At 36.6% G+C, this 24,137-nt stretch overlaps 1 protein-coding gene and 1 long non-coding RNA gene across 2 annotated transcripts in view; one reads left to right on the forward strand and one right to left on the reverse strand.

Annotated features, from left to right (window-relative positions):
- Positions 1-13,143, reverse strand: part of LOC133645034 (uncharacterized) — a 102,375-nt gene extending 89,232 nt beyond the window's left edge. The window contains exon 1 of the long non-coding RNA XR_009824879.1: positions 12,351-13,143. This is a non-coding gene — a long non-coding RNA (uncharacterized LOC133645034). The remainder of the gene's footprint in view (positions 1-12,350) is intronic.
- Positions 1-24,137, forward strand: part of pitx2 (paired-like homeodomain 2) — a 361,241-nt gene that overhangs the window by 4,390 nt on the left and 332,714 nt on the right. The window lies entirely within an intron of this gene.

A 24,137-nucleotide genomic window follows, 5' to 3' on the forward strand; every position in this document is an offset into this window, starting at 1 on the left:
CTGTTTTTGACTATAACATTGCATTAGTGTTTTTATTTTACAAAATTAATCAATTTATGCAAACAAGTAATAATTGCATTAGTTTGTTTTTTATACACATTTATTTACATTATGAAACAAGTAATTCATGTGTTTAAATCACAATTGATCAAAATTTAGAAGTGTGATTAATCTAAATTTTAAAAAAAATATGCAGACAAAATACTCAGTATAAAGTGTAACACACCATTATGATGTTTTTATTTGGGTGTTAAAAATGTAACCCTGTTTTTTACTATAAAATTGCATTAGTGTTTTGCTTTTACAAAATTATTCAAATTATGCAAACAAGTAATAATTGCATTGTTTGTTTTTTTCCACAAAATTATCTAAATTATGAAACAAGTAATGTATGTGTTTAATCGTAATTCATCAAAATTCAGAAGTGTGATTAATCTAAAAAAAAAACTAAATATGCAGACAAAATACTCATTAAAAAGTGTAACATATCATTATGATGTTTTTATTTGGGTGTTAAATTAAACAAATATATAAGATTATGGTGGTGTACAAACATGCAGCTCTTGAAATGATCAACTGTACCTAATGATGTGACCCGTCTAGTGTGTGTGCAATACACTTTTAATGTAATTGAATTAATTGGGAAATATATTTATATAAATATACATTTTGTGTACATATCTGAAATATTGTACTACTATGTTTTAATGCAATATATTTTTTGTAATTTATCGAAGTGTTATTCCGTCAGAATTTATGAATACAATTTTTTTTTTTTTTTTTTTAACAGTTGTTTCTGTTATCAATTATTACAAATTAGACATGATTTCATGTGCAAGTAACGCATGAATTGCAGTGACAGAATGAAGGAACACGTCTGAGCTTGGTGTAATTTAGTGTTGCTCCAGGTCATGATGGTTTATTTGAGTACAGTTGTACATTTTTGAGTATTATTTCACCAGCAGATGAGGACGTGGCGCCCGCACGGTCTTAGAGTCCCCAAGACTTGTCGTTCTCTTATTTTGTGTACTAAAGCGCGACTTGTCACAGTCTCGCCATGTCAGAGAGACCGAAACACAATTTTATGTTTGGGAATTAAGCCACTAAAAAACAGTTTATAGACGGCGAAGCGAGCAGCCAGCGCCGGCTCATTGGGGCTGCGCACGGCGTCGTGGCGCTGGAAGCCCCTTTAGTCTCTGCAGGCTAAATCCTCTCTAAGAGATGGAGGCCCGGCTCTGATCCCCGCCAGGATCTCACTTTATCTCTCTTGCAAATCTGCTGCCACATGACGGCCTTCTTCGCTCGATGGACTGTGGCTGCAACATGGATGCCGCAACATGGTCGCCGCGCACGCTGCCAACTTCATCCTGACTCAACGATTTAAACTTTTGGTCTTTTTGTAGGTATTCAAAGTAAAGACAAACATGTCCAAAATGTCATCACGGCTGGATTCTACCTGCGTGCTTCGCTGTTATAACAAAGGAAGTAAAGACTTAGCATGAATGCTACATCAATTCTTCAGCATGATACTTTTAAAACACTAACAGATTCTTATATTTACATTGTCATTTAACAAAAACTTGGTTCTATTCATTAGGTTTTTTATAATAAATCACACTTTTGCAAATGAATATATGACATCAACACCAGTGTTTTGGAAGGTTGCTTTCTATCTATAAATAAGTCATATTCTGTATTAAAAATGTTTCTAATATTTGGTAGATTATAATAGAATTAAGGATCAACAATGTGTACAAATTCAGATACTAACAGTAGAGGAAGGTTGTAATCATTGGAGTAAGTCGAAATACAATGTTACTACAATGTTATTACCATATTAAAAAAAGTAATGCAATATTAATCATATCATCATACAGTGTTCCATAATAATTGTAGGCACATTCAGTTTAAAAATAAAACATACTTCCAAATTACAATAAAGTCGATATTTTATTAAAAGACAAGAGGAGAGTCAACTTTTATTTTTAGTGACATGTGTAACTTCTTTTGGCACTTGAATAACAATTAAGTAGAAACTAATGAAACATTTTACAATACAAACAAATAAAACAATTATATATATATATATATATATATATATATATATATATATATATATATATATATATATATATATATATATATATATATATATATATATATATATATATATATATATACACACATAAATGCACATATATATACATACACATACATATACAGTTATATACATATACATACATACACACACACACACACACACACACACACACACACACACACAGATATATATATATATATATATATATATATATATATATATATATATATATATATATATATATATATATATATATATATATAAATAAGCTACCATAGGCACAGATAAAGTTGCAAGTGTCAGCACTTTGACTTTGGCGCCTGCTCCAACTCAGTAAATATGAAGTGCAATAAACCCTTGTTTATTGATGTTAATTGGTTCCAGGCCTGACCATGGTAAATTAATTCCTGGAATAATTATAACATTCTCAAAAGATATAAAAAAATTTAAAAATATGTTTTTTCACATTTTGATAGCCCTCTAGACATGAATAACACCATGTAGTCACCTTTACACTTGCCAAGTGGGGACTGGATGCTGCCTGAGCCTGAGCCAATCAGTGGCCATGATACTGAACAACACGCTCTGATTGGTTTGGTCAGTCTGGTGGCAAGAGATATTATAATATTGATCACTTTAGCTCATTTCAGGGCTGTACGCTCAGCTTTTTCACTCGGAGCATTTTGACTCGGCGGGGCCACATTGAGAGAAAAAAATGTGTCTGGGGGGGGCCAATGTGTATGTGTGCATAAATGATATATACACATGTAGCTGTAAAAACCTGCTGTGAAGTATGTGTGTTTAGCTCCCTTTTTTCAGGAACACTAACACCAAAAGTCACAATGTCCGAAATGGAATGGAATTTTACAGTTTTTTACTGAATGGGACACCCAAAATGTACATGAAAATAAAGAAAGTGAGATTTACAATATTAGCTATGCACAATAAAACGCTGAATATTAACAACATATGAGCGTCGCTCCTCTTTTACTTCTCAGACCAAGAAAAACAACAAAAATGTAAAAAAACAGCAAAATATGAATGCAAAGTGTAATAAACACCTACAATATGATATATTATCACGTAAAAATGTGCTTCCGCATCTGTTCCTGACACACGCGTTTCGGGTTGGCTGCTCTGAAAAACACTCTGCTTTGTTCCTGGTCTGAGCAGCTGTGACGTAATTACCGTAATAACTCCTATAACACCCAAAAGCGCAGATTTCAATCATTTAATTACTTTCTATAGTTCAAGACTTACGGTAATGTATAAACAACACTGCACATCATAATGGCAAATACAGTTTTGATGTTAAAGGTCTAAAAAAATGATGTAGAATGTCCGGCGGGCCGGATTGAAAATCTTAACAGGCCGCATGTGGCCCACGGGCCGTATTTTGCCCAGAGTCTAGCACAGGGGTCACCAACGCGGTGCCCGCGGGCACCAGGTAGCCCGTAAGGACCAGATGAGTAGCCCGCTGGCCTGTTCTAAAAATAGCTCAAATAGCAGCACTTACCAGTGAGCTGCCTCTATTTTTTAAATTGTATTTATTTACTAGCAAGCTGGTCTCGCTTTGCCCGACATTTTTAATTCTAAGAGAGACAAAACTCAAATAGAATTTGAAAATCCAAGAAAATATTTTAAAGACTTGGTCTTCACTTGTTTAAATAAATTCATTTATTTTTTTACTTTGCTTCTTATAACTTTCAGAAAAACAATTTTAGAGAAAAAATACAACCTTAAAAATGATTTTAGGATTTTAAAACACATATACATTTTTACCTTTTAAGTTCCTTCCTCTTCTTTCCTGACAATTTAAATCAATGTTCAAGTATTTTTTTTGTTTTTATTGTAAAAAATAATAAATTAATTTTGATTTAATTCTTCATTTTAGCTTCTGTTTTTTCGACGAAGAATATTTGTGAAATATTTCTTCAAATGTATTATGATTAAAATTCAAAAAAATTATTCTGGCAAATCTACAAAATCTGTAGAATCAAATTTGAATCTTATTTCAAAGTCTTTTGAATTTATTTTAAAATTTTTGTTCTGGAAAATCTAGAAGAAATAATGATTTGTCTTTGTTAGAAATATAGCTTGGTCCAATTAGTTATATATTCTAACAAAGGGCAGATTGGATTTTAACCTATTTAAAACATGTCATTAAAATTCTAAAATCAATCTTAATCAGGAAAAATGACTAATGATGTTCCATAAATAGTTTTTTTAATTTTTTCAAAAAGATTCGAATTTGCTAGTTTTTCTCTTCTTTTTTTCGGTAGAATTTTGAATTTTAAAGAGTCGAAATTGAAGATAAACTATGTTTCAAAATTCAATTGTCATTTTTTTCGTGTTTTCTCCTCTTTTAAACCATTCAATTAAGTGTAAATATCATTCATTATTAATAATAACATTGAGTTAAAGGTAAATTGAGCAAATTGGCTATTTCTGGCAATTTATTTAAGTGTGTATCAAACTGGTAGCCCTTCGCATTAATCAGTACCCAAGAAGTAGCTGTTGGTTTCAAAAAGGTTGGTGACCCCTGGTCTAGCATAACACAATAGGGTAAAATAATGTATTGATATATGTTACTGTCACAAGGACATGACAGACAAGTCTCAAAAAATAGCATTTTGTAGCAACATAAATAACACCTTGATAAATTAGTAACATTTAAATGAAAATGAGTATTTAAAAACATCAATAGAAATGCTGATTTTAACAAGCAAAATATTATTGACTGTATTGAATGTACGTGAAATTGTCACCTGAAAAGTTTCACAATGTATGTGATTATGAGCCACAGCTGGAGAAAAAGTTGACATTTTTTGGGAGGAAGATGCAACCTGAGTTTGTATAGGCGAACCCTTTAAAAAAAATTATGAATCGATCTAGAATCAGGTAAAAAAAAGAATTGTGATTCACGTGTTGTTTTCTGCACTATGACTAGGGAAGGTTGTTCGGATTTGGTCATATAGGGGTAATGCTGTGCTGTGTTTCTCAATTAATGGCCGAGTTATTTTCATTGGCCTCCAAATGGCGACCAAATGGGAGCTGTCAGACCGCTGGCAATGTGTATATGTTATGAATTCCCCACTGCTGACCTCACGACTGCAGGGGTTGTCCAAATTTTGTCACCAAGTACCACCTCAGAAACCACGATAATGACCAGTGTTAAAACACAGTAGCGTTGTAGGCCTATGTAGTCATTAAAAAACAAAACAGAGGTATTTATTTAACAAGTACATATGATGTTTTGAGCATTATAGAGAGAGTGTTTTGCATTTTTTCCCCAACATCCCTTGTATTGAATAGACACATTTACAGCTTTTTTTTAGTGACTTCCTGCAAGTAGAGAGACTTACCCAGGTGGAGATCAAACCCTAACCCCAACGCTAACCCTAACCCTTTATGTACCAATGGGAAGCAAGGTGTGGCATTGCTCTTACTGTGAACAAGTTGTCACAGTACCTGGACAACTCTTAGGTAGCACCACTTTTCTATGGGTGGATTTGGTATGGGTGATTTTTTAGGGATTTTTTACATTGATTGGATGTTTGTTTTTTTATATCATCCACAAAGCTCAGTGAGCAGGTTGTGTTATGTGTGACCATGTTTGTTGAATTTTTGTGCTGGTTGATTTTTTTTCTTTCCTTTACCATGACTAGGGAAGGTTGTTCGGATTTGGTATGCTGTGCTTTTCAATTAATGGTCGAGTTATTTTCATCGGCCTCCAAATGGCGACCAAATGACCACTGGCAGTTTGTATATGTTATGAATTCCCCGCTGCTGACCTCACGTAATGAACGGGGGATTTTTTTTATTTTTATGTTGATTGGACATTTTTTTATATCATCCACAAAGTTCAGTGAGCAGGTTGTGTTATGTGTGACCATGTTTGATGAATTTGAGCTAGTTGATTTTTTTTTTTTACCCTTTACCATGACTAGGGAAGGTTGTTCGGATTTGGTCATATAAGTGTATGCCGTGCTTTTCAATTAATGGTCGAGTTATTTTCATCGGCCTCCAAATGGCGACCAAATGACCACTGGCAGTTTGTATATGTTATGAATTCCCCGCTGCTGACCTCACGTAATGAACGGGTGATTTTTTTTTATTTTTATGTTGATTGGACATTTTTTTTATATCATCCACAAAGTCCAGTGAGCAGGTTGTGTTATGTGTGACCGTGTTTGATGAATTTTCAAGCTAGTTAATTTTATTTATTTTTCCTGCACCATGACTAGGGAAGGTTGTTCGGATTTGGTCATATAGGTATATGCCGTGCTTTTCAATTAATAGTCAAGTTATTTTCATTAGCCTCGAAATGGCGGCCAAATGGGAGCTGCCCAGACCCCTGGCAATTTGCATATGTTGTCCAACTTTTTGTCACCAAGTACCTCAGAAATCACCCTACTGACCAACGTTGAAACACAGTAGCGTGGTAGGCCCATGTAGTCATTAAAAACATTATTAAAATTATATATGATGTTTTGGGCCACTGTATCATTACACACAGTTTGAAGAGTAACATTGTTTGAATATAGGAACATAAAACACTGTACTTTCATCACTGGATGGAGTTTGAGAATGACTGCACTACTGTATAGAAAGAGCTTCCTCTCAGTTGAAGTTCACAGGGTTGGGTTAGTCTCCAAGCCCTTTTAAGTGTGACCTCAAATTTCCTTTGCAGCAGACATTTTGAAAGTGACTTTTCAGGCCTTGGCAAAGACAAACAGTCCCCGGAGGCGACGCTTTGTGCGTCTCACATGTCGCGCATTTGCCACTTTCAGGAGGGAGACGAGCGCGGCGGTGTTTTTATTGGCCGCTCCTCCTCTCATCAGTTGAGACACGATTTCAGGAGATAAGGCAGAAATGCAACCTTTGGGTGAACTCGCGCTGACCTCCTGACTGCCGCGGTCTTGCCCGCCGCTAAATAAGTCCAACGTGTGCACACAAGCTAACCTTTATTGGCACGCTCCGTGTTTGCGTTCGATGCTATCGTCGGTTTCATTAGCGCCACTGAGGTGCGGACTTGGCAAAACTCTGCAGAACTAGCAAAATGTATTGGCCATTTTTTAATTTATTTTTTTAATGAGGATTGATTGAGATGACGGCTGTCAATCAAAGCCATCCGGGTCGCCTTCACCTGTCAGCCGTCAGTCCGTTTTCGCAAGGCTCCTCTGGTCTCGGCCCGTTGTTTTTGCAAAAACAGATCCGATTCCCGCTCAAACAGGCCGCTGCCGTCCCTTTTGATAACAACGTAATAATTCAAAACAAATGATCGCACTCTTTGATGGGAGCACTCTTACGGGTCACGAAGACTCGCCCCGCCGCTGACATCTGGTTGATTTTATCTCCTTGAACTTTATCCCCCGGTTCCCTCGGAAAATTTACTGGCTTCTAGCGCGGAGGCGTGTTGGAGGCGGCTCGACGGACGGACGGAGGGGCAAAGACGAGCGATGCGTTGGGCAGGAACACAGAAATAAACACGGAACACACTTTTAGCAGTTTTGTATCAAAATTAAACAGAAAACTATTGTAATGGTATAAAATGTATGTATATATATATATATATATATATATATATATATATATATATATATAGTGTGTATGTGTATATATGTATGTGTATATATATGTATGTATGTGTGTGTGTATATATGTGTGTATGTATATAAATGTGTTTGTATATGTATGTGTGTGTATGTATATAAATGTGTGTATATGTAAGAATGTGTGTGTGTGTGTATATATGTGTGTGTATATATGTGTATATATATATATATACACATACATACATATATACACATACATACATATATACACACATATATATACATATATACATATATATATATATATGCTTGATAATTTTTTATGTTTTATATATATATATATATATATATATATATATATATATATATATATATATATATATACATACATCAACTTCAAATGTGAAACTAATGTATGATATTACAACAATATTAATTAAGCATAAAACAACAACATAAAACAAATAATATATACAAATATAAATAAATAAAATACAAATAAATAAAAAACAAAAAACATAAAAAATTATCAAGCATATATATATATATATATATATATATATATATATATATATACATACATACATATACATACATATATATATATACATACATAAAAAATTATCAAGCATATATATATATATATATATATATATATATATATATATATATATATATATATATATGCTTGATAATTTTTTATGTTGTTTGTTTTTTATTTATTTGTATTTTATTTATTTATATGTGTATATATTATTTGTTTTATGTTGTTGTTAATAATAATATTGTTGTAAAATCATACATTAGTTTCACGTTTGAAGTTGAATTGCTAACAAGAATGGACTTTTGCAAATTTTTTTTACTATGACCCGTTTTTACTCTGCCAAAATATTAGCATACGGATTTAAAACCGGCGCACATTTTCGCAGCGTGAAAACCGAAAACGGCCGTTTCGCCCGATCACGTCAATCAACCGAGGGCGTTTAAACCGTTTTCGGAACATGTTCCGCACATGTCGTTAGCGAGTGCAAAAGGCCGTCATCGGTGCGATTAAGCGGATAAAGCCGAAGCTTTGGGCCCCGACTCTTCCTCCTCACTGTACCGCTTAGCAACACGTGTGAACCAAAGGCTTCAAGTAACCCAAACCGGCCCTTCTTAATTCTTAAGACCGGGACTACGGAGCAGCCGCCAGCGCCAGAGACCCCGGCCGTGGTCGGAGCTGTTTGCTAAAGCCTCGGCCAGGCCCAGGAGATTTCCAGCCTCTTAGATGCCTATAACTCATCTGAAGGGAGATCCACCCCCCCTCCATCCCAGGCCTGCAATATCCTTTCAAAGGCCCCGGACTGGAGACAGATATGTCGGTGTTTTAGATAAGGTAGGAATTGCATTAAAGGATTTTTCCCTTTTAAAGCTGTTGCTATCTTTCTTCGCCCTTTCCCATAGACTTGAGAGGCGAAGCTAAGCGCGGCGAGGAAAACGCACTTTGGGACGCGCTCGCTCGTCCGTGCGTTTGCGGTCAGTTCACAGCTCGTAAAAAAAAAAAAAAAACTAAAAAAAAAAAACGAGACGTGCAAACCTCAGTAAAAGTTGAGTACCGCCGAGTGGCTGCAGGCCTCGGTGAAAATATTCCCAAGGAATCTTACAAGTTACTGACCCCACTTTGGAGGTAAAAAAAAAAAAAAAAGAACCTTAATTAGAAGGCAGCGTCATGAATCTTCATGTGGACCAACAATTCCGAGTGATTAATTTCCAGTGATAGATGTGATTCTTGCCAAATGCCACCGCCAAATTAAAAGCTCCTTTCTCAAAAAACCTCAGCGGGAGACTCTTAGTTTATAGGAAAGCAAAAAAAAAAAAAGGGAGAAGTGTCCGGGAATGAGTATTACCAAAGCATGATTAGACGTTAAGTATTGTATGCTAAAGTCCGAACTTTCCACTAGACAGTCGTCCATGTCAGCATTAAATACTGCAGCTTCAGATCTTATTCAATTAAGTCTTATTTTCTATCATTATGTTGTGGTGAAATATATTTTACAAGCTAAAAACAACTGTTGGCCAGTGATGGGCAGTAACAGGCTACATGTAGCTAAGCTACGTAGATTAACTACATTTCCCAGTATTTTGGCGGTAGATTAGTGTTGTCCCGATACCAACATTTTGGTACTTTTACGTACTTTTCGGTACTTTTCTAAATAAAAGGGCACCACAAAAAAATTGCATTCTTGCCTTTATTTTAACAAACAAATCTTAGGGTACATTAAACATATGTTTATTATTGCAATTTAGTCAAATAAAATAGTGAACATACAAGACAACTTGTCTTTTAGTAGTAAGTAAACAAACAAAGGCTCCTAATTTAGTCTGCTGACATATGCAGTAACATATTGTGTCATTTATCTACCTATTATTTTGTCTACATTATTAAGGACAAGTGGTAGAAAATGAATTATTAATCTATTTGTTCATGTACCGTTAATATCTGCTTTTTTTCTCTTTTAACATGTTCTATCTACACTTCTGTTAAAATGTAATAATCACTTATTCTTCTGTTGTTCGATACTTTACATTAGTTTTGGATGATACCACAAACTCCGGTATTAATCCGATACCAAGTAGTTACAGGATCATACATTGGTCATATTCAAAGTCCTCATGTGTCCATGGACATATTTCCTGACTTTATAAACATAATATGACTTTTTTAAAAACGTAAGAAGATGTTGTAATGCCAAAAAATGGACGTAATCATAGTAGTATCGCTGTATCGATTAGACACGCACCTGTACTTGGTATCATTACAGTGGATGTCATGTGTAGATCCACCAATGGCGTTTGTTTACATTGTGACACCGGTGAGCTACGGTGTGCAGTGAAGCATGTTTAGCTATTCCTCGTCCTGCAGTGATAATGATACTTGTAAGAAACTTACTTTATTTGTCGCCATGGAGACCAGGATTAAAACACTGCCGACTGCGGAGGGACGTTAGCCGCTAGCCATGTCTTAAAGCACCTCTTCCTGAGGGTGTTTCAGTGTTATAACTTCACCTTTATCTTTACCAAAATGCATCCGTTCTCCCTTTTCTGTCTACACACTGTGTCTGCTTGTAAGTGCTCAGTGAGTGTGCGCTGCCGAACATGCTCCTCTGCTCGTAAACCAGCAATGTCACAACATGACGACGACGCGGGCGCGGGGCCGGTACTTTTTAGAGGCGGTATAGTACCGAATATGATTCATTAGTATCGCGGTACGCCGTACAACACTACGGTAGCTTAGGTACTTTTTGAACAACTAGATTTTCCTGTATCTCAGCTATTTTTACAACCATGTAGCGAGGTAGTTTACATCAAAGTTACAAGCTGCAAAGAGAGAAAATGGACTGCGAATCCAGGAACCAAAAAATTACAGAGAAAATACAAAGACCTGGATGAATAAAAAACTCCATACATACGGAAAAAATCCATGATGATTGGTTGGTGTTCGTAGGGTGAGTCACAATTGGCTAAGGTTAGGGCGAAACATTACAGACTGGCCAATCAGAGGCAAGATAAGGCCGGTCATCAAAACCAGGAGGCAAAATCATAACAGACACGCATTCATGTCACATGACTACGAGGGAGTCGGAGACAGAGGGGCGCTTCAAGCTGACTATATAAAAAAATAAACAGTTGAAAATGGCAAAGGAATTCTCTCTCGAAGATTAGATTTTTACTTTAGTAATGAAGACGTGCAGGAAACCCACAATAATGCGTGTCTTTGGTCATATTTAGACAAATGTATGTGTTTAGAGAAAACAACGCCCAAAACCTTAGTTTGTATTTGTGTACTCTGTAAGCCAAAATCATAACTGCTCTCTTCATCGAAGATAGGGTGTAAAAACGTACGGCCCGAGGGCCGGATCAGGCACGCGAAAAGGTTTTATCCGGACCGCGGGACGAATTTGCCAAGTATAAAAATCAACCTGAAATTTTTTAATAAAAGAAACTGCTGTTTTAAATGTGTCCACTGGATGTCACGATAGCAATTCTTTGTATCTTTGTAGATGATGCTACATATGTCAGTCGAGGAAAATGATCAAACTACATAAATAACATCCTGTAATTTGATTTTGATATGTTTTTTTTCATCTTGATAGATTGAAAATTAACACCAATGAGTTGACTGATGAACATTATCATATTATGTATTCAGAAAATATAAATAACGACAAAGATAGAATACTATTAACCGCAACATGTAGATATTATCGCTGCTTTAGACTCATTCTGCTTTAGTATGGCGCGGACTAGCACGGGACTGCTTCACCAAGTTAGCTGGCTACACGCTCGGTCATGTTTTTGATGATTTCTTTCCTTAATTCAATGACTATCATCCACTTACTCTTAGCACTGCCCTTCACACTCACTTCCTTCCTTCCTTCCTTCCTTCCCGTGGTTGGAAAAACGAAGTTATTTCACTCTCTCGCTATACGTTAATGCGAGCGACATTCGCTACACCGACTAGCAGTGGGGAGGCTTTGAAGCGTCAAGATTAGCCAAGAGACAGATATTTTCCCAAAAAAACTTGTGCCAGTGTATTTAAAAAATAAACAATTACCAATAAAACAATTATTTGAGGTAACAGGACTGTGCTGAGATTTTAACCATCAAATAAATACGATCAAATAAACAGAAAAATAAATAAAGGAACTTACCTTTGTTATTGCCATTGCCTGCAGAGGGTCTGAATGATGCAACTTCTTGTGACTTGTGGAATATTCCGCAGGGTAGGGTAACATGACTTAAGGATGACTTTTTTTTTTTTTTTTTAAGAAAATAATTTTATTTTGATTTTCTTTGTATATTTCCCTATCTCTTAATGTATTACCTTTTTTTTTAGTTCCACTCTTCTGGACCGAGCGCTGTCTCACTCACCTGTCCCTGATTGGCAAGCTGGGCACATCTGTTCCAGGTTGCCAATCAGGCTTCTTCATATGCCAGCCTGTCCTGCATTTTTTTTTTTTTTTTTTTTTTGCTTGTGTGTACGTTTCCTGTGAGTTTTTGACGTCAAAGTCACGTTTACCTGCACTTCGCCGACAGACTGTAACAAATAAAGTAAAGTACGCAAAAAATGTAGAAATATATTTCATGGCGAAGTCTAATTTTACTTATATTTTTTGCGATTTTTCCAGATTAAAAAAAAAATATTAATGTTATTAAATTAATTTTAAATATATTTATCAAATAGGAAATCAACTCAATCTGCAAGACATTGTACTTTGTAAAATAAAGTGTTTTACACTAAATTTTACTGTTAATTTATACATGTTATTTCCTTGGGACAATTATTTGTTTGCAAGCAGGAGGAAAGTCTTAACCTTTTTGACCCCGGGGCTCAACTACATAGGTTCCTGTGGCCCGAACAAATATTAACACACACAAATAATTTACATACAGTTTGTTGTGGTAAAATAAATTAAAATAAATAATAGTGAATATGTTTATTAAACTGCGATGAGGTGGCGACTTGCAGCTGAGATAAGCTCCAGCACCCCCCGCGACCCCAAAAGGGACAAGCGGTAGGAAACGGATGGATGGATGGAGGTGGCGACTTGTCCAAGGTGTACGCCGCCTTCCGCCCGAATGCAGCTGAAATAGGCTCCAGAGACCCCCCGTGACCCCGAAAGGGATAAGTGGTAGAAAATGGATGGATGGATGATGTTTATTAAATAAACTCTCAATAAAATTGAAGGGCAAATGAAAATACAGCTTCATTACTTTGGTCATAATTTTTGCACTTAAGAAACGTCTCTATGACGTCCTGTGTGTTTTATATTGCCATTACTGCCACAAGTGGTGTAAAAGTGTATTGCAATTGAGTAATGTTGCTCTATGGTTAAGAAATCTACAGTTAGATGACATCAAAACCTTTTTACAGTAATAATTATAATCTGTTCTAATATTTTTTCATAATTTTACTAATATTTTAAGCGTCTAGTTTTCAAACATTTTTAAATTGATCTTTTCAATTGTATTTATCAAATATGCAATCAGCTCAATGTGCAAGACATTTTGCTCAGTAAAATTAAGTATTTTATACAAATTTGACAGTTAATTTATACATGTTATTTCCTTGGGACAAAAACGGCCATGCAATTATTTGTTTGCAATCATAGGAAAGTCGAATACAGGGATTCTTAACCTTTTTGTCCCCGGGGCCCAATTTATCAACGATTTAAGTGCCCATGGCTCAAACACAAAAATAAATGTACATACTATATGTTGTGCTAAAATGAAATACATTTAAATAAAAATGAATATGTTTCTTAAATAAACTGTCAATAGAATTAAAGTGCAAATGAAAATACAGCTTCACGACTTTAGTCATATTTTTTGCACTTGTGAAACTTCTCTATGGCTTTAGCTACAGACTTTATCTGTTTGTTTGATATTGTCATTACTGCCACAAGTGGTGGAAAACTGTATTACAATTGAGTACCACTGCGGCCCATACGGACCATAGCTCAGAAACAGGGGGCGCTTGCGGCCCTTTAGTAAAGAAACCCTGGTCTAATATGACATTTAGATGGCATTAAAACATTTTTACAGTAATAATTATAATATATATATATACATAATGTATATATATATACATATGAATATAATTATAATATTTGTAAAACAATTTTACTAAGATTTTGTGCGTTTTTTTCTAGTTTTTGAACGTTTAAATTGATCTTTTAAATTGTATTCATTAAATATGCAATCAGCTCAATGTGCAAAACATTTTGCTTCGTAAAATAAAGTATTTTACAATAAATGTTACTCTTAATTTGTACATGTTATTTCCTTGGGACAAACATGGTTCTTCAATTATTTGTTTGTGAGCAGTAGGAACGTCTAATCCAGGTGTTCTTAACCTTTTCTACCCTGGGGCCCAATTTATCCATTACAAAGAGGCCCGGGGTCCAAACAAAAATTAACAGACACAAATAGATGTACATACATTATGTTGCGCGAAAATATATACAATAAATTACTGATGGATGTTTCTTAAGTAAACTGTCAATAAAATTAAAGTGCAAATGAAAATACATATTCACTACTTTAGTCATATTTTTTGGCGCTAAAGAAAACAGACTTATTCCGTTTGTTCCGTTGGAAGTTGTCTAGTACAGGATTTTTAGCCTTTTCGACCTCAGGGCACAACACTGAATTAATAACCTTACTTTTAATTGTATTTAATAATTATATCTAACCTACTTACAGTACAAAAAAAACAACTATAGATGATAATAGTCAGATAATATGAAACCGTGTGGTAATCACAAAAAGTATTATTCATTTAACTCATAAACATTAGGCTTAGGTCAGGATGATTAGAAAAAAAAAGTTTTAACCAAATATACTGCAAAAGAAGAGACTCATAAATAACTGACGGAAAACAAATATATATATATTCAAGTGCTAAAATCAATATACTAAATTAATAATATGTTACATAAATAATCTGTCAGTAAAATTAAAGTGAAAAAAAAAAAACTTCAGTCATATTTTTTGCGCTAAAGAAACATGCCAATGACTTTAACGCCAGTCTTCTTCTGTTTGTTAGAGATTGTCTTTACTGCCACAAGTGGTGGAAAAGTGTATTACAACCGAGAAACAGACATTTCTTTGGCTGCCCTCCAGGGGGCGCTTGTGGTCCTATGGTTAAGAAACCCTGGTATAATATGTCAATTAGATGACATTCAAATACTTTTACACTATGTGAACCGGGCAGCGCATCTTGATGTCTTTTTTAAACTGGAAAAGAAAAACAGAAGCAAAAACTTGTTCTCGGGTTTGGAATGTCTTCATTTGACATCCCATAGACAATTAGGAAGACGTAATATGCAAAGATGCCAGCAGCTGTGATGTATACATATAAAAAAAAAATATCATAAATCTTCAGTGAGCAGCTGAACTAGATATTGGCTGAAAGAAAACATGGCGTATCTCATGCTGAGATAATTACAGACGAGCCCGTTCAAGCGCTGGTGGACCCGCACGGCCAGAACCCAAGAACTCGGCGAGCATCGGAGAAAAACTCTGCGGATGAAGTCGTACGCGAGCTTTACCGAGCAAGACGCTTAATCTGATCCATTAACCTTTAAATCGTCCACAGCTCATCCGAGGTAAGACCGGCTTCATTTTCCTACCTCCTTCCCTCCTCCGGCAGCTCATTGGCCCGTTTGTTGTTCAGCCGCGGTTTACTTATTGAGCAGCCCGAGTTTGGTCCGGCCTAGGCGGGGAGATTAAGGCAAATTCTGATAAGGAGTGGAAGTTGACTCTGGGCATTAAGGAGGATTAATGTTTAGCTCTGTGTGGCGGGGTCCTTCTTCTCGCCGTGGCCGTGTTGACGCGGCGCCGCAGACCCCCGCATTAATCCGAAATTAGTACAAAAGATCAGCTGTGGCCACTGAGGCGAGCCTCGGCGGGGCTCGGGCCCGCTAATCAAGTCTCACAATGAACGCCTGGAAGGTCAATGGGTGGAGGGGGGGTCACGGAGGGGCTTTTGGTGACCACATGGTTTAATTTAGGAGGTTTGTGTTTATGTTACCACCGCAAGGGAACACTTAACACTTTCAAGCGGGGTTTGCCAAGCAAAACTCAGATTTTTAGATTATAACTATGTCAGTACTCTGCATTAAATATAAATCACTCAATCTTATTGTGCAAAAATGTCTAAATGCACCCAAAAATTGCCTGTAAAATATTTTTATTCAGCAATATATCCAGCTGATTGGCTGATTGCACATTTATTACCTTAAATTATACTATTTTCCTACGTTTTGAACCCTGCGGCTTATAAAACGGTGCGGCACATTTTTGGATTTTTCTTTGCTGAAGGCCATAATACAAATAGCTTTAAAAACAATATATATAACTATGTAAAAGTGTGTTATTGTTTGTGCTATGGTGCCATCTTTTGGACACGTTTGCTCACTGCAGGTGCTGCCGGATAATGCCTACAGTGTTTTATGCTGTTTAAAGCCTCAAACCGGAAGTACAGGTGCGGTTTCAGTCCTCTAGGCGTCCATATCGTTTCTACTTGGATTGATTCTTCATTCACCACTCCAAGCAAAGTTTTTAAGTTTTATAATATAACTAAAAAAAAAAAATGTACTTACTAAACCGTCCCATGTGTGATGGCTGTAATTTATATATATATATATATATATATATATATATATATATATATATATATATATATATATATATATATATATATATATATATATATATATATATATATATATATATATATATACATATATATATATATATATATATATATATATATATATATATATATATATATATATATATATATATATATAGGGCAGCACGGTGGAAGAGGGGTTAGTGCGTCTGCCTCACAATACGAAGGTCCTGAGTAGTCGTGAGTTCAATCCCGGCCTCGGGATCTTTCTGTGTGGAGTTTGCATGTTCTCCCCGTGACTGCGTGGGTTCCCTCCGGGTACTCCGGCTTCCTCCCACCTCCAAAGACATGCACCTGGGGATAGGTTGATTGGCAACACTAAATTGGCCCTAGTGTGTGAATGTGAGTGTGAATGTTGTCTGTCTATCTGTGTTGGCCCTGCGATGAGGTGGCGACTTGTCCAGGGTGTACCCCGCCTTCCGCCCGATTGTAGCTGAGATAGGCTCCAGCGCCCCCGCGACCCCGAAGGGAATAAGCGGTAGAGGATGGATGGATATATATATATATAAATATATATATATATATATATATATATATATATATATATATAAATATATATATATATATATATATATATATATATATATATATATATATATATATATATATATATATATATATATATATATATATATATATATATATATATATATATTAATATATATATATATATATATATATATATATATATATATATACATATATATATATATATATATATATATATATATATATATATATATATATATATATATATATATATATATATATATATAATGGATAATATATGCAATTTCTATTATTATATAAAAATATAATATGAAAAAATTATATATCAGTATATATTATATACTGTATATATAATATGTAAATATTACATATATGTTATATTTTATATTGGTACTACAGCACATTTTTAGTATACTTCATACCTGCATTATCCTTTCCATCCTTGGACTCACACTATGATGAGTCCAAGAACCGCCAAAATTAGTTGGACAAAACGATGTTCACCAAATACTCATACTAAACATATTAATCAAAAAACATACTAAAACAAAACAAATATTTGTCCCCTCATATTTTTTCCATTTTCAATCCTTTTTTAAAAAATGCTTCAGGGAGCCACTAGAGCGGCGCTAAAGAGAGCCGCGGGTTGGTGACCCACTTATCATTTGTTTTGAAAACGGTTACTAAAAAGTGGGACCCCAACAATTTACCGTGGGACCCATTTTTATGACTTGATGGGGTCCCCGGGACAAAATGAGACAAAGAAGGAGTGGAAGATTTTACATGTAAACAAACTGTTGCGTCACAGTCCACACTATGGTGAGTTCAAGGACCGCCACAGTTAGTAGGACAAAACGATGTCCACTTATCATTTGTTTTCAAAACGGTTACCAAAAAGTGGGACCCCATTTGTATGACTTGATGGGGTCCCCGGGACAAAATGAGACAAAGAAGGAGTGGAAGATTTTACATGTAAACAAACTGTTGCGTCACAGTCCACACTATGGTGAGTTCAAGGACCGCCACAGTTAGTAGGACAAAACGATGTCCACTTATCATTTGTTTTCAAAACGGTTACCAAAAAGTGGGACCCCATTTGTATGACTTGATGGGGTCCCCGGGACAAAATGAGACAAAGAAGGAGTGGAAGATTTTACATGTAAACAAACTCGTCACAGTCCACACTATGGTGAGTTCAAGAAACGCCGAAATTAGTAGGACAAAACGATGTTCACCAAATACTCATATTAAACATCCGTCCATCCATCCATTTTCTACCGCCTGTCCTTTTCGAAGCCGCGGGTTGCTGACCCCTGGGATAATGCATACACTTATCATTTGTTTTCAAAACGGTTACAAAAAAGTGGGACCCCAAAAATTTACCATGGGACCCCATTTTTATGACTTGATGGGGTCCCCGGGACAAAATGAGACCACGGAGTGGAAGATTTTACATGTAAACAAACTGTTGCATCACAGTACACACTATGGTGAGTTCAAGAACCGCCAAAGTTAGTAGGACAAAACGATGTCCACTTATCATTTGTTTTCAAAACGGTTACCAAAAAGTGGGACCCCATTTGTATGACTTGATGGGGTCCCCGGGACAAAATGAGACAAAGAAGGAGTGGAAGATTTTACATGTAAACAAACTCGTCACAGTCCACACTATGGTGAGTTCAAGAAACGCCGAAATTAGTAGGACAAAACGATGTTCACCAAATACTCATATTAAACATCCGTCCATCCATCCATTTTCTACCGCCTGTCCTTTTCGAAGCCGCGGGTTGCTGACCCCTGGGATAATGCATACACTTATCATTTGTTTTCAAAACGGTTACAAAAAAGTGGGACCCCAAAAATTTACCATGGGACCCCATTTTTATGACTTGATGGGGTCCCCGGGACAAAATGAGACCACGGAGTGGAAGATTTTACATGTAAACAAACTGTTGCATCACAGTACACACTATGGTGAGTTCAAGAACCGCCAAAGTTAGTAGGACAAAACGATGTCCACTTATCATTTGTTTTCAAAACGGTTACCAAAAAGTGGGACCCCATTTTAATGACTTGATGGGGTCCCCTGGACAAAATGAGACAAAGAAGGAGTGGAAGATTTTACATGTAAACAAACTCGTCACAGTCCACGCTATGGTGAGTTAAAGAAACGCCGAAATTAGTAGGACAAAACGATGTTCACTAAATACTCATATTAAACAACCGTCCATCCATCCATTTTCTACCGCCTGTCCTTTCGAAGCCGCGGGTTGCTGACCCCTGGGATAATGCATACACTTATCATTTGTTTTCAAAACGGTTACTAAAAAGTGGGACCCCAAAAATTTACAGTGGGACCCCATTTTTATGACTTGATGGGGTCCCCGGGACAAAATGAGACAAAGGAGTGGAAGATTTTACATGTAAACAAACTGTTGCATCACAGTACACACTATGGTGAGTTCAAGAACCGCCAAAGTTAGTAGGACAAAACGATGTCCACTTATCATTTGTTTTCAAAACGGTTACCAAAAAGTGGGACCCCATTTTTATGACTTGATGGGGTCCCCGGGACAAAATGAGACAAAGAAGGAGTGATATATTTTACATGTAAACAAACTGTTGCGTCACAGTCCACACTATGGTGGGTTCAAGAAACACCGAAATTAGTAGGACAAAACAATGTCCACTTATCATTTGTTTTCAAAACGGTTACCAAAAAGTGGGACCCCAAAAATTTACCGTGGGACCCCATTTTTATGACTTGATGGGGGTCCCCGGGACCCCCATCAAGTCGAGAGTCTCTCCCTGGGCCAAGTTTAGAAACATGGAATGAACTCATGAAGGAATGTCTTCCTGTAAATGACGAAACATGGCCCAGGGACCGACCCTGATTATAGCTTAGTGGCGGAAAACCCTGCGAGGGTTCTGCAACACCAGGAGAAAAGACGAGACGGGAGCGGGCCAAAAGTGCTTTTAGGTCCAGTAAATGAGGGAGAAGACTGCGGCTTTCAAAGCAAACCGTCATGACAGTTAGCACGCAACCACTTAAGAGGCCAGCTGTGCCACTGACGTGAATAATGGCGTTTAATTGGTCTCATCTTCGCCCAACCCCCTTGTTGTTTTTCATCCTCTCATTTGCTGTTTACGTGCGCGCACAGAAGCAGCACACCATGCCTCAACCCCCGCGCCAAAATGGAGGGGATGATTTTCTGCTCCTTCTCCAAGGGCACTGTAATTTGCAAAAGCCCTATAAATAAATACTTGAAGAGCTTTATAAGAGCGGCGTGGAAACTATTTACAGCCCACCAATAAAAAGGATTCTAGCGCACAGTGAGGGTGGGAGGAGGCCCCGCCCACCAGGTTGAAGTTGATTGGTGGGCCAAAAACCAAAAAAAATTGTAACCAAAACTTGAAAAGATGGCAAACAAAACGTACCGTTTGGTGAAACACAATGTCTTATTTGGAAACATAACGGCTGTTTTGTTTTGCTGGCGGCAACAAAAAAAAAACAACAACACCCTTTTCTGAAAAATGCTCACAAAAACACGTTAAAGTTAAAGCACCACACTAGGTGTGGTGAAATGACTCTCTGCATTTGACCCATCGCCCTTGTTTCACCCCCTAGGAAGTGAGGGGAGCAGTGAGCAGCAGCGGTGGCCACACTCTGGAATCATTTTTTTGGTGATTCAATCCCCAATTCCAACCCTTGATGCCGAGTGCCAAGCAGGGACGTAATGGGTCCTATTTTTATAGTCTTTGGTATGACTCACGACCTACCGATCTCAGGGCGGACACTCTAACCACAAGGCCAGTGAGCAGGTTAGCGTGCTAACCTCATTTTTCAGACAAAACAAAAAACCTTGGCTTTTAGTTATTGGGGCCATTTTCAAGTGTCCTATGTCATGATAATGACGTTAGCATGTTGTTGTTTTATGCTAGCACTTTCGCTATTTATATACATTTTTGAACCTAAATATCAAGGCATTTGATACTTGGCAAACCATTTTAAGTATGCTAACGTTTGCTGTGTTATCTTGCTAATGGTACAATGCTATTGTTTTATGATAGCATTTCAGACAATTTTATTTATTTGAAACTAAATATCAATGCTTTTAAAACTAGGGCACCATCTTAGAAGTATGCTAACTTGTGCTATGTTATCATGCTAATGTTACAATGCTATTGTTTTAAGATAGCATTTTAGACAATTATATTTATTTTAAAACTAGGGCACCATCTTAGATGTATGCTAACATCTCCTCTGTTAACATGCTAACATTTTAATCTAGCATTTTTGCATATTTTGATCATTTAAACAACAATTTGAGACATGTTTGCATCTTGCAAGTATGTTAACTTTTTTGATGTCTTCATGCTAAAATTAGCATGCTTTTGTTTTATGTTAGCCTTTTAGCTAATTGCGCCATCTTCAAAATATGTTATCAATTTCTTTAATTTAGCATTTTAGCTCATTTTGATCATTTAAACCTACAATTCTTGGGTTTTGGCACATGTCTCCATCTTGCAAGTATGCTAACTGTTCCCATTATTTAACCCTTGTGTGGTGTTCGGGTCTGTGGGAACCGTTTTCATTTTTTTATTAAAAGAAAAATTATACAATTAATACATTTTTCAAACTGAGACTCACTGACTTTGGCTCATTTTCTGTGAAGAACATATATCAGAATACATATTTAATGACCACACACCATACACCCCCCCTACACATTTCTATTACATACAAGATGTCCGGGTCCACTGGGCCCGGGGCTAGTAGAAGTGTGGAAATTGATGTTCTGTGTACCACACACACACACACACACACACAGCAGGCCTAGACAGGAGAAGGACAGAGTGTAAGTACACAGAACATCAGAGGGTCAAATGTGCGAGAAAATGAGAGCAGACAGTGTTGACAAACAATGTTGCAACCTTGTGTGGGAACCGCAGGTGCAGAAACACAAAATAAGAATCTCTGTGGAATGCAGAAACTGGCAGAGTAATTTTCCGTGCAATGTTCATATTGTTGTTACTCAGCCAGCGTTTGTGGGTCTGATGGACACGTTGAATTTGTTCAGTATTTTAACATAAAAGTGTTTGATTGTGAGGCATTAAAAGCCACAAAATGCAGCGGGTCCATCAGACCCACAAACGCTGGCTGAGTAACAACAATATGAACATTACACAAGGGTTAATGCTAACGTTTCTCAGGCTCTTTGCAGCAGCAGCAATGTCGTAACGTCAATAAAATAGTTGTTTTCTTCTAGTTGGAGAGCAGAAAGGTTGCCTCCTGCGCCCGAGTCCTTTGCAAGTACAAAAATAATGCAGATATCAACACTTTTGCGCGTATTCATCATCCGAGCTGCGCTGCGGTCGATGCTGCGCTATATTTCCTTTATTTTGTTTTCCTAACTGAGTGTTCTCTTAAGGCCCCCGCCAGCCAGCAGCCGCTCGGTAGTGGAAAATTGACGGCAAATATTCTGCTCCTGCTCGTTCTCAATTGGACACAGTCGGACTCTCCCGTAAGAGGACGGTCTGAGGAGGCCAGACAGCGTCGCTGACTCACGTTGAAAGAGGAGACCTCGCTTCTTTCTGTTTGTTGTTCTAATCCTCAGCGCAAACATTGTGATTGTGTGACACGTTATAGCACGTGTAAACTGATGCCGCTTGAAATGCACGGCTCACATTTCAGATGGGCAGCTATCGGAAAAGATACGGTTGTCTTTGGTGTAATTCCGATTTAGCACCTGAATGTCTTTTTACTAGAGATGTCCGATAATATCGGTCTGCCAATAAATGTGTTAAAATATAATATCGGAAATTATCGGTATCGGTTTTTTATTATCAGTATCGTTTTTTTGTTGGTTTTTTTTTGTTTGTTTTTATTAAATCCACATAAAAAACACAAGATACACTTACAATTAGTGCACCAACCCAAAAAACCTCCCTCCCCCATTTACACTCATTCACACTCATTCACACAAAAGGGTTGTTTCCTTCTGTTATTAATATTCTGGTTCCTACATTATATATCAATATATATCAATACAGTCTGCAAGGGATACAGTCCGTAAGCACACATGATTGTGCGTGCTGCTGGTCCACTAATAATACTAACCTTTAACAGTTAATTTTACAAATTTTCATTAATTACTAGTTTCTATGTAACTGTTTTTATATTGTTTTACTTTCTTTTTTATTCAAGAAAATGTTTTTAATTTATTTATCTTATTTTATTTGATTCATTTTTTTAAAAAGTACCTTATCTTCACCATACCTGGTTGTCCAAATTAGGCATGATAATGTGTTAATTCCACGACTGTATATATCGGTTGATATCGGTATCGGTTGATATCGGTATCGGTAATTAAAGAGTTGGACAATATCGGCATATCGGATATCGGCAAAAAGCCATTATCGGACATCCCTACGTTTTACATTTCACATGGCTGTGTTTCACATTGACCTAACTCCTTGTCAACCCACATGCATACAAATATGGACACCGTCAGAAAATCGTCCTGTCCTGTGCTCTTATTTTGTATATTCACTTCCCGGTTCCGTGCACAGACGTCCACACCTGCCGCCCGATGGGACACATCGGCCAGCCGGTTGCCAATCAGTCTCCTATACAAGCAGGGTCGTAACCAGGATTTGACAAATACCGAGGTCAAAAATTGTTGGTCCAAGAGGAGCTTGTAAAGGCTGAAATCATGTGTATCCCAGC

Source organism: Entelurus aequoreus, linkage group LG28 (genome assembly GCF_033978785.1).
Source record: "Entelurus aequoreus isolate RoL-2023_Sb linkage group LG28, RoL_Eaeq_v1.1, whole genome shotgun sequence".
NCBI lineage: Eukaryota > Metazoa > Chordata > Actinopteri > Syngnathiformes > Syngnathidae > Entelurus > Entelurus aequoreus.